The sequence below is a fragment of the Carcharhinus amblyrhynchos genome, chromosome 6 (genome assembly GCF_965287045.1).
Source record: "Carcharhinus amblyrhynchos chromosome 6, sCarAmb.v2.hapA, whole genome shotgun sequence".
Taxonomy (NCBI): Eukaryota; Metazoa; Chordata; class Chondrichthyes; order Carcharhiniformes; family Carcharhinidae; genus Carcharhinus; species Carcharhinus amblyrhynchos.
The window spans coordinates 20124953-20137288 of record NC_137329.1 but is presented as its reverse complement, the minus strand read 5'-3'; the positions used below and the strand labels follow the sequence as shown (position 1 = coordinate 20137288).

At 45.0% G+C, this 12336-nt stretch overlaps 1 non-coding gene across 1 annotated transcript; it reads left to right on the top strand.

Annotated features, from left to right (window-relative positions):
- The first annotated feature begins 9362 nt into the window (after positions 1-9362).
- trnam-cau (transfer RNA methionine (anticodon CAU)) lies at positions 9363-9444 on the top strand. The gene has a single exon. It is a non-coding gene; the product is annotated as a tRNA-Met (tRNA).
- The last annotated feature ends 2892 nt before the right edge of the window (positions 9445-12336 follow it).

Below are 12336 nucleotides of genomic sequence, written 5' to 3'. Positions count from 1 at the left end.
TTTGCTATGCTGCCTGGTGCACTGTGACATCACACAACAAGCAGGCTGGTGAGTTTCCGTTTAGTTTAAATAAATGAACATAGGAAGACGGGTGCACAATTTTCTCCATTGTTTGTAAATGCTTTTAAAATGATGCTGCACCAACCACATAGAGATCAGCTTCTGCCAACTGTCATTTGCAAATATGTCACATTTTTACATTACATGGACCACTTTCTGTATTCTCTGAAATGATCAGATATATTATGGTATATTGATGCCTACTGTAATTTCAGTCACTCTTATGCTGTTTTAGAATAGAATGTAAATTTACAATAAACCTCCGTAAATTCTGCAGCTGTTGGTAAATGAATAAACTGTGAATGGAAAATCTTAATTTTCTTTAATTGATTCTGTATTTACAAAAGGTAAGTGTCCCACGAGATAGGTTGCATGGTTGATGATTTCTGTATGAAGTATTGAATATCAAGTGTTAGGTGGGAAGTGGGAATCTCTTCCATTAGTTGGGAACAGGTTGGTGAAGGGACTTTAAAACGGAAAATTCAGCCTTACAACTCCATTCCTGAAGTTCTCCTGGCCACTGTTTCAATGATGTGCTGTGGTTTAGTGCTCCCTGTGGCACACCAGCAGGAAATAGAAGCCTCAAAAATCGATGTTCCATTAAGACCAGTATCGACATGGATTCAAATTTGGATCTGAAGGTGAAGTTGACATTGTTTCCCTGTGGAATGAAGTTGGTAAGAAGTCTCACAACACCAGGTTAAAGTCTAACAGGTTTATTTGGTAGCAAAAGCCACTAGCTTTCGGAGTGCTGCTCCTTCGTCAAGTGAGTGGGCATTCTGTTCACAAACAGGGCATATAAAGACACAAACTCAATTTACAAAATAATGGTTGGAATGCGAGTCTTTATAGGTAATCAAGTCTTAAAGGTACAGACAGTGTGACTGGAGAGAGGGTTAAGCACAGGTTAAAGAGATGTGTATTGTCTCCAGCCAAGACAGTTAGTGAGATTTTGCAACCCTAGGCAAGTCGTGGGGGTTACAGATAGTGTGACATGAACACATCTCCACATCATGACTACCATCGATACCGCAAACTGCTGGCTCGAAGTGGAGAGGATCTCCAAGAAGATTGCGCCTAATGACACAGGTTCAATGCTGGCATCTCCACAGGATGAAGATAGGTCAGCCACTGTCCCAAGGGGCCCTCTGAAAACTCCCCTCCCTGCGAGCAAGGAAATTTCAGAGTAACTTAAGAACATAAGAACATAAGAAATAGGAGCAGGAGTAGGCCATCTGGCCCTTCGAGCCTGCCCCGCCATTCAATAAGATCATGGCTGATCTGTCGTGGCTCAGTTCCACTTTCCAGCCCTCTCCCCATAACCCTTAATCCCCTCTCTTATCAAAAACCCATCAACCCGCTTCTTGAAAATATTTAGCGAGGCAGCCTCCACCACTTCAACGGGCAGAGAATTCCAGAGATTCACCACCCTTTGAGTGAAGAAGTTCCTCCTCAACTCCGTTCTAAACCGCCCCCCCTTTATCTTGAGGCTGTGCCCCCTAGTCCTACTGTCTTTTTTCAGTGGGAAGAGTCTCTCCACCTCTATCCTATCCATCCCATTCATCATCTTATACGTCTCAATGAGATCTCCCCTCATTCTTCTAAACTCCAACGAGTACAAGCCTAGTTTATTCAGCCTCTCCTTATAGTTCAGCCCCCTCAACTCCGGTATCAGCCTAGTAAACCTCCTCTGCACTCCCTCCAAGGCCAAAATATCTTTGCGCAGGTGCGGCGCCCAAAACTGCACATAGTACTCCAGTTGCGGCCTCACCAATGCCCTATACAGCTGCAGCAAGACCTCCCTACTTTTATATTCAATCCCCCTCGCTATGAAGGCCAGCATCCCATTCGCCTTCCTGACCACCTGCTGCACCTGCAAGCTGGGTTTTTGCGACTCATGCACAAGGACCCCGAGGTCCCTCTGCACCGTCGCCTGCTGCAGTTTTTCGCCCCGTAAGTAATAGTCCTTCCTACCATTCTTCCTACCAAAGTGGACCACCTCACACTTGCCAACATTAAATTCCATTTGCCATTTCCTGGCCCATTCGCCCAGCCTATCTAGATCCTTCTGCAGACTCTCCACACCCTCCGCACAATTTGCCGTTCCCCCAATCTTGGTGTCATCCGCAAATTTCGACACCCTACACTCGGTTCCCTCCTCCAGATCATCTATATAAATGGTAAAAAGCTGAGGCCCCAGCACCGACCCCTGGGGCACTCCACTAGTCACCATCCGCCAATCCGAATAGCACCCGTTGACCCCCACTCTCTGCCTCCTATTTGACAACCAATCCTCTATCCACGCTAACACCCTACCCCCAACTCCAAGTCCCCTGACCTTCTGCAATAACCTCTTATGAGGTACTTTGTCAAACGCCTTCTGAAAATCCAGAAAGACCACATCCACCGGCTCTCCTCTATCGACCGCCCTAGACACATCCTCATAGAACTCCAGTAAATTTGTCAGACACGACTTCCCTTTAATGAAACCGTGCTGCGTCTGCTCTATCAAGCAATTGCCTTCAAGATGCCTCGTAATTTCCTCCTTAATGACGGATTCTAGCATTTTACCTACCACAGACGTTAAACTAACTGGCCTATAATTCCCTGCCTTTTGCCTGGCACCCTTCTTAAACAACGGCGTAACATTAGCCGTTTTCCAATCTTCCAGCACTTCCCCGGAATCCAGCGACGTCTGGAAAATAACCACCAATGCATCCACTATAACCTCCGCCATTTCTTTCATTGCAGTGTTGATGTAAGCCTTACTTGTGGCAAATAAATAAACTTTACCCAATTGCCAGTGAATCTTGTGGAGTTTTCAGGTACTGGAGCCATCATCCTTATAGTATAGTGTGAATGAAAAATGAGCTCACAGACTGAGACTTCAGGTCCCAAGGTATTTTCTCACAGAGACACATCCGCAGGCCATCAACCAGCTGCTGTTTCCCCTCCATATCAGGTGGGCAGTCAGCCAGAGGCACACACCTGAGGCCTAGCATTTAAAATGCCTCGGGCCTAAAATGAAGGCCTACATTCACTCCACCCACTCACTAAAACCTACCAGGAATTAAAATCAACACCATTTATCATTAAAGTTAATTGAACCATCCCTCGGGAACAGTAAACCTTCTGTTGTGCTTTCAAAAATTAGTTTGTAATGATCCAAAAAGATAGTATTTTAGTCTGATTATTCAACTGTTGCAATTTAGTATTTCAACACTTCAACAACCTTCCTCAATATTCAGAGTAAACATCTGGCATAGAACTATTTCACTATTTAGAAATCAAACAAAATCTCAAGTTTTCTTATAAAGCACATGAGGGCTAATATTCTTTGCCTGTTCCCTAACTACTGATTCTATCCCTCTTCTAGGCATTGGTTTAATACTAAGCCAATCTGGTTGCAATCATGGTGTCATATATGATCCTAAGGTGAGCTTCTGATCTCATGTTGGTGTGATCTCTCAGATGGTTTATCTGCACCTACCCCTGTAAGATTGCCAACTTTGTCCCATTTCAGCTCATTCTGTCTTCTGTCAACCTGAAGTCATCCATCTACTGCCTGAGTCTTAATGTGGGGATGTTGGCATTGGACTGGGGTAAGCACAGTAAGAAGTCTCACAACACCAGGTTAATGTCCAACAGGTTTACTTGGCAGCACCAGCTTTCGGAGCCTCAAGCTCCTTCTTTACGTGAGTGAGGACTTGTGTTCACAAACAGGGCATATAAAGACACAAACTCAATTTACAAGATAATGATTGGAATGCAGGTCTTGAGCTGAGTCTTAATTCATAGTAAGTCCTGGTCCCCTATCACTCCTGGTCTCACTGATCTATATTGGTTTCTGGTCAAGCAATGTCTTGATTTTAAAACTCTCATCATTATTTTCAAATTCTTACAAGACCTTGCCCCTCCCTATCTCTGTGTTCCTCTCCAATTCCAGAATCCTCTGAGATGTCTATTCTCCCTAATTCTGGTTTCTTGTGCATTCCCAATCGCAATTGCCCCACTGTTGGTGGCCAGGCCTTCAGTTGCCTGGGTCCCAAGCTCTGTAATTCCCTTTCTCTACCTCCTACCTCACTCTTTTTCTTTAAAATGGTCCAGATCCAAAAGGGTAGCATGTTGGTTAGCACTTCTGCCTCACAGTCCCAGAATCTCTGGCCTCGGGTCACTGTCTGTGTGTGGAGTTGACACATTCTCCCCGTGTCTGTGTGGGTTTCCTCCTTTGTCCAAAGATGTGTGGGTTAGGTTGATTGGCCATGCTAAATTGCCCCTTAGTGTCAGGGGGATTAGAAGGGTATGTGTGGCTACAGGGATAGGACCTGGGTGGAATTGTTGCCAATGCAGGCTTGATGGGCCAAATGGCGCCTTCTGCATTGTAGATTCTATGATTCTATAAGACACTTCATAAAATTGACCTTTTTGACTAAGCTTTTAGTCATCTGACCTATATAACTGTATGCAGCTTGGTGTTAAAAAGGTGCTATATAAAAATAAGTTGTCGTTGTCAAGGAATGGTGAGAACAAATAACTTTGATGCTTCAAGCCCACATACTGGCTTAAAACAGCGATGTCTTTTTCGAGATGAAAATGAAGTTATCCACGCAGAGTTTATCCATGTGTATGGCAGAAGAAACAGAATAGGTTCATGTTAACCTTTTCAAGAATGTACACGAGTTGAAATAAAATGCCTCTAGGATGCCATTAACCTATACGTACCCACTATGTGTTCTGTTTGTGCCTTTCAATCATGTTTGTTCTTTTCAGAGTTGAAGGTTTATTTTGAAAGAAAATGTCCTCCTGCTTGTCGGTTCATGTTAAAATAGTACACGATCAGCGAAGAAAAATGCTCATGTTAGTTAAACTACATTTCACTACCTAGCAGGCTACTTAAACCAAGGAGACTTTTGAGAATATTTGCTGAAAAGGGAAAGTTTTGACTGTAACTGCAGGAAGAAGTTGCAGTTCGAAGCGGTCCGTGTCCAAATACAAGAAGACATGGATAATATCAGGCTAAGGCTGATAAGTGGCATGGTGGCACAATGGTTAGCACTGCTCCCTCACAGCGCCAGGGACCCGGGTTCGATTCCTGCTTGGGTCATTATCCCCGTGTCTGTATGGGTTTCCTCCAGGTGCTCTGGTGTTCTCCCACGCTCTAAAGATGTGTAGGTTAGGTGGATGTTAAAATTGTCCCCTTAGTGTCAGAGGGACTAGCTAGGGTAAATGCATGGGGTTATGGGGATTGGGCCTGGGTGGGAATGTGGTTGGTGCAGACATGATGGGCTGAATGGCTTCATCCTGCACTATAGGATTCCATGAATGATCTATGAATGTTCACAGCACACTCGTGCCAGGCAATAACCATTTCCAGCAAGACAGGATCCCTTATCTATAAGAAGCACGGCAAATCTCAGTAGGTCTAATAGCATCTGTGGAGGCACATTGGAGCCAATGTTTCAAGTCATGATGACCCTTCATCAGAGCTGAAGACAAGGAAAATCAGGCAAGATTTATACTAGTCAGGAAGAGGGGAGGGTGGGTGTGGGGTTCTATAACTGATAGGAATGGAATGTACAGAAAAACAAAGGGAATGTAAATGGTGATGATAAAGGCTAAAATGAGAAGTGTGCTAAGAGTGTCCATTTTCTGTTTTTGTTTCAGATTCCAGCATCCACAGGATCTAGGAGAAGTAGTAGGCCAGGTAAATCAAAAATGTTTCACCAGAAGTGTTTGCATGGGCAACACTGTCACTGGATTATCTGCAGATATATTCACTCTCACTAAATAATGTCTAGTGTCACTTTTCAGCAGCAATATACAGGCCTCACAACAGCCCCGTACCCCCTCCCCACCATAACAACCTGGAGTCTCCCCCATCCCCCCACCTGTCGCCAACACTTGCAGTTCAGCTGCACAAACCACAGGTGTATCTGGAAGGAGATGTCTATGGCAGGGTCTCTCAGAGCCTTGTGCAAGCATCCCCCACACTCCTTAACCATCAGACTCATCTGACAGTCCTGAGCTTTTGCGATACTGTCTGTCCACCCATGTGGGCCAGTGTCTCTGCACTGATTGAACTCTCATGCAGTACCTATGCCACCGCCCCCCCACCAACGCTCCCCACCCCCCCCCCACCCCCACCTCGCCCCCCCCCCACACACACACACACACACACAAACACACACACGCACACACACAAACAAGTCTTGGCTCAGTTTCACTTTTGGGAAAATGGCAGTGGTCAGCTCCTCAATCAGATCTCCTCTCAGTTCCCTTCCGCCAATCACCCACGTCCTTTCCCCCATCATTGTGGACCCCTTAGCATCACCTTCAACCTCCCCATCATTACGATATAGAACGGACCCATTTCCTTCAGGAATGTTCAGGTAAACCTGCACATTCACAACCCGCCTGAAAATCCCAACCCTTCTACAGTGGCCTCCCAATCTCCTTCATCCCATCCCCATGTCTGTGTTTGCCTCTCTGCCCCCACCAACCACCCTCAGCACTCCTTTTACTGATACTGCCACATCCTTACTCTCCCATCCCCATTTGCCCCCTCTCATACTCACCATTCCTGCCTGGCATGCCCACCCTGAATCCGCTTCCCAAGAGGCACTTATTGACCCCACAAACCCCTCCCTTGCACATTCACCGGGACAATACAACGCTCTCCCCAACATCTTGCAACTCCTTTACTCCTTCCTTCCCCCCCCCACCGCACAATTCTCCCCCGTTATTCCTTTCTCTCCCTTATTCCTTCCACCCTCCAAACACTCTCCCGCCCAGCTTCCTCCTCCTCAATATCTTCACCCATCCCCTTCCCAGTTTCACCCACCCCCAGATCTTCCTCTCCCACTCACACCTAAACTTTACTCTCTCACTATCACATAAACCTTCCTTCCCCCCTACCCCTCCCGCGCTGCATCCTTACCAGACAATAGCAGAGTCCCTGAAGAAGGTCCAGGACTAGAGAAAATATCAGAGAAGATGCTGAGAGCCCATGGCTAATCCCTAAATTTCCAAATTATCAGCAAATGTTAAGCTGCTGTATGGAGACCTTCCAACTCCGAGAGCTGCTTTGCAGCAGAGCTTTATGTATGAAAATCCAGCCACCATGAGATCCACGTGTTTTTCGAGATCTGGTAATTGCTGCCGTCCAACATCCGAGAATCGTAGAATCCCTACAGTGCAGAAAGAGTGCAGAAAAGATTGACTAGGATGCTATCGGGGCTTGATGGTTTGCATTATGAGGAGAGGCTAGATAGACTGAGACTTTTTTCTCTGGAGCATAGGAGGCTGAGGGGCAATCTTATAGAGGTCTATAAAATAATGAGGGGCACAGATCAGCTAGATAGTCAATATCTTTCCCAAATGTAGGGGAGTCTAAAACTAGAGGGCATAAATTTAAGGAGAGAGGGGAGAGGTACAAAAGGGTCCAGAGGGGCAATTTTTTCACACAGAGTGTGATGAATGCCCAGAACAAGCTGCCAGAGGTAGTAGTAGAGGTGGACACAATTTTGCCTTTTAAAAAGCGTTTAGACAGTTACGTGGGTAAGATGGGTATCGAGGGATATGGGCCATTTACGGGCAATTGGGACTAACTTATGAGTTTAAAATAAAAGGTGGCATGGGCAAGTTCGGCCAAAGGGCCTGCTTCCATGCTGTAAACCTCTATGATTCTATGATTTGGCCAAAGGAGTCTGCCCTTCTGCTCCGACAGAGAATCTCACCCAGGCCCCATCTCCAAAATCCCATGTGTTTACCCCACTAATGCCCCTAATCTGCACATCTTGGGACACTGGGTCAATTTAGTATGGCCAATCCACCTAACCTGCACATCTATGGAGGAAACCGGAGCACCAGAGCAAAACCATACAGACACGGAGAGAATGTGACAGGCCTCTTCTCTTCAGACATCCATGGTCCAAACAAGGCTCTAAAGATAAGGCCCTGACTTGGCTCAGACGTGTTCTGGACTAACTGGTGTAAGAGGGAAACTGGGTGAGAAGGGAGAGCATTTCGGTTGGGCCTTTGTTAACGGGGTGCAAATCGGTTTCATGTTGGCTTCCAGAGGGATTCCCAATCCACCCTGGTGGGCCCCATGGGAAAACCCCGCTGCAAATTCACACCGGAGTGAAACTGATGCGTGGGCCTCTTTGGCCAAATTCTTCTCCCCCACCTCCCTCTCCACCCCCGACCCTGGCTCCGATGGATCCTGCCAACAGGGGCATGGGAGAATTCTGCCCAGTGTGTGTGTACATTCCACCACAGCGGTGAAGACGGGATTGAAAGAGAAGGATTTGAAAAAAAGCTGTCTCAGAAACATTGGGCCGGTTCAGGTCTTTACAGATTTTTTTTTGAAAAAGCTTTTTTTTTGTGTGTGTGCAGCATTTACACAACAAACAGTTGTAGCTACATAAAGTCCTAACACGCAAAGAAGAAACGAGAAAAAGGAGCCAAGAAAAATGAAACATGAACCACACAAGCACGGAGGAAAAAAAAATTCATTGTTGCTTCAGAACAGAGTGCCAAAGGCTGGTAATGGATTGGAAATAATGGATGATAAAATAGCAATGATCTGTTGCCAACTTGCATGAATCATGGGATATCGTCAAAAGACATGGGCAAATATATCTCTCTCTTTCTGTCAGCTGCTGGTTCTACAAAATGACAACATTATCAGGCTTATTTTATTCATTCTGTTATAAAAAATATATCTTGTGTACAATTCTCAACAGCTGAAAGATTCATTAGGTTCATTATGGAACAGTGCACGCCTGCCAAAGCACATTCCATTGGGGTAGCTCAGGAATTCGCAAGGATTTCTGTGCCAAGCAAATTTATTTAAGGTCGCGCAACAACGATACAGCGTGCGGGCAGTTTGAGGGGGCTTAATTGGAGCAGTGTTAAAAAGGCACTCCCCAATCACAAAATGCATTAATTTCCACAGTGCAGAATTTCAGAATCGTTCCCTCAAGTCTCGGGCTATGGAGGGGGCTAGTCTCTGCTGGTGATTGGCTATATTGGCATGTGCTCCAATGTCAGGTAATATCTGAACTCCATCGAAAATGAATAGCTATTTACATAAAGAGCTTGCTTTGCATCATTGTTCCTCAGTTGATTATGTAAATCAATGTTAATTTCAACAGATGGAAGGGAACCCAAATTCACAGCAACATTCCAACATTATAATTGACTGTTGGAAGCAAATGATATTAATGGCAAAAGCCATTCAAGAAAAAGAATTTGGAGACAACGGTTATCTACATTGCATTCATCTTTTGCAACTTACTATTGCTGCGATGGCCGAGTGGTTAAAGCATTGGTCTCATAATCCAATGGGGTTTTCCTGCAGAGGTTTGAACCCTGCTCGCAGCAGCTTTAAAGTTTATTTATTAGTGTCACAAGTAGGCTTGCAATAACACTGCAATTAAGTTACTGCAAAAATCCCCTATCGCCACATTCCAGCACCAGTTCGGTTACACCGTGGGAGAATTTAGCACGGCTAATGCACCTAACCAGCACATCTTTCGGACTGTAGAAGGAAACCAGAGCATACATACAGAGAGAACCCACACAGACACAGGGAGGATGTGCAGATTTCACACAGTCAGTGACCCAAGTCGGGAAGTATCCCTGGTGCTGTTGGCAGCAGTGCTAACCACTGAGCCAAAGATGACTTGAAATGTTGAGTTGAGAAAGCCTCTTGAAGCCACTTTGTATCTAGGGAAACACAGCAGAAAATTGATTAGCACTGCTTCCTCAGAGTGCCAGGACCTGGGTTTGATTTCGGCCTTGGGTGACTTTCTGAGTGGAGTTTGCACATTCCCTCCATGCCCATGTGGATTTCCTCCAGCTGCTCCGGTTTCCTCCCACAGTCCAAAGATGTGCAGGTTAGGTAGATTGGTCATGCTAAATTGCCCTTTAGTGTCCCATGGTGAGTAGGTTAGATGGATTAGCCAAGGTAATTGTGTGTGTTTACAGGGATAGGACGGGGGAGAGGGCCTGTGTAAGTTACTTTATCAGAGAGTCAGTGCAGACTCAATGGGCCAAATGGCCTCATTTGCACTATAGGGATTCTATGATTAGGATTTTATGATTGAACAAATACAACTGTCTATATTGGTCATTTCAAGGGAAATGGATACATTTATAAAGATGAGCAATAATTGCAGAGTGCCACTACCGAGGAATCAAAAACAGGAGGATTGGTTGAAGGAGAGATTGTCAGGTGGTGTAATTTTCCAGTTGCTCATCTCTCCCAACTTATTTCAAAAGAAAAGTAAAAATAAATTGCATTAATATAGCACCAATCATGTTCTGAGGATGTCCCAAAGTGTCCCATAGCCAATTAAGTATTTTTGAACGATAGTCACTATTGCAAATATAGTTAGCACTGAAGCTATTAGTGTATGGCAAGATCCCACAAAGGAGTATCAGATAACCTGCTTTTGTAATGTTGGTTGGGGAATAAATATTAGTCAGGACAATGGATGGAAGCAAGTGCCTTAGTCTTCAAAATAATGGCATGGGAATATTTTTGTCAATGTGAGAGTATCAATTGGATACTCATTGGCTGCTTCCATTGATTTTGTATTGGAGAAAGTGCAGCCTTTTTCCATAGGTAGATTCTCTTTCTGTGTTGTTGCTATTGGCGTTAAAAAATGGCCGGAATTCTCTGATCTTGTACACCTCGCCACCATTGCCAAAACTCCATTCACTGCAGCGAGAGCAGAGAATCCCAGCTGCGGGCAAGGTCAGAGAATTCCAGCTAATGTGTAATTACGGTCTTGGAGAAATTTCTATACTACCTCCCAATGTTTAGAGGGTTCATACAATGAAGCAGCGTTCGCCACAGTGAATAGCAGACACCATAGGAACTGCACATGTAGCATGCTGAACTCTTCAATAACCTTGCAACTTACATTTTCATCTCCAACTTCCTTTCTTCATCAGTCTTGAACATGTCATGATCTAGTCCATGCCATTAGAAAGGGGACCAGCCTGGGACCTGTGCAATCTGTCTGGGACCAGTGCAATCTACTAATGGCACAGCTAATTCAGAGAATGCCACCCCCCCCGCCCCACCCACCTCCCAAAACTTTGCTTGTACCAAGTCCTGTTCACAAATTACCCCTGTACTCATCTGCAAAGGGCAGCAAGGTGACACAATGGTTAGCACTGCTGCATCAGAGTGCCAGCCACCCAGGCTCAGTTCCGGCCTTGGGTCACTGTCTGTGTGAAGTTTGCACGTTCTGCCCATGTCTGTCTGGGTTTCCTTCTGGTGCTTCAGTTTCCTCCCACAGTCCAAAGATGTGCAGGTTAGGTGGGTTCATGTTAATTTAAAAAAAACTTTTATATGACTGTCCTCCTGTGAAGAACCTTGAGATATTTTGTTATATTAGAGGTACTATATAAACACAAGTTGTTGACTGATAGAGCATATGCTCCAGTCCATGGCTCTCTGGATAACCAAGTTACCCATACTGCTGGGAATGCACAGAGAAAATGTTGCTGCTTTCTCTGCAGAGAAATTAAATCAGATACCAGGAACTCACACATTAGACTCACTGGGAGAAGGCAGAAGGCCATCTTAGTCATAGAGTTTTACAGCACAAAAGGAGGCCTTTTGGCTTATGGTGTCTGTGCCAGCCATCAAGCACCTATCTATTCCAGTCCTATTTTCCAGCACTTGGTCCATAGCCTTGTATGCTATGGCATTTCAAGTGCTCATCTAAATACTTCTTAAATGTTGTGAGGGTTCCCACCTCTACCACCCTTTCAGGTAGTGAGTTCCAGATTGCTACAACCCTCCGGGTGAAAGGTTTTTCCTCAAATCCCCTCTAAATCTCCTGCTTCTTATCTTAAATTTACACTCCTTTACTGTGGGGAAAAGTTCCTTCCTATCTACCTCATCTATGTCCCTTATAATTTTGTATACTTTGATTAGGTCCCCCATCGGCCTTCTCTACTCTAAGGAAAACAACCGCAGGCTAACTAGCCTCTCTTCACAGCTGAAACGTTTCAGCCCAGGCAACATCCTGGTGAATCTTCCTCTATTCCATTTCAGAACTGTGTATGGGATGGGAAAATAAAAGGAGTCTGTGAAATAAAGGAAAAAATGGGTCTTACCCACCTACGTTGGGAGATGTAGCTCAGTCTGTTCTTCCTGCATCTTTTTTCACTGCATGCCCAGTGTATCCAAGTTAGGCTTTATATACTCACTCTACCCATAGAGTCTGTATTTGCAAGTATCCCCAATTGTGTAAA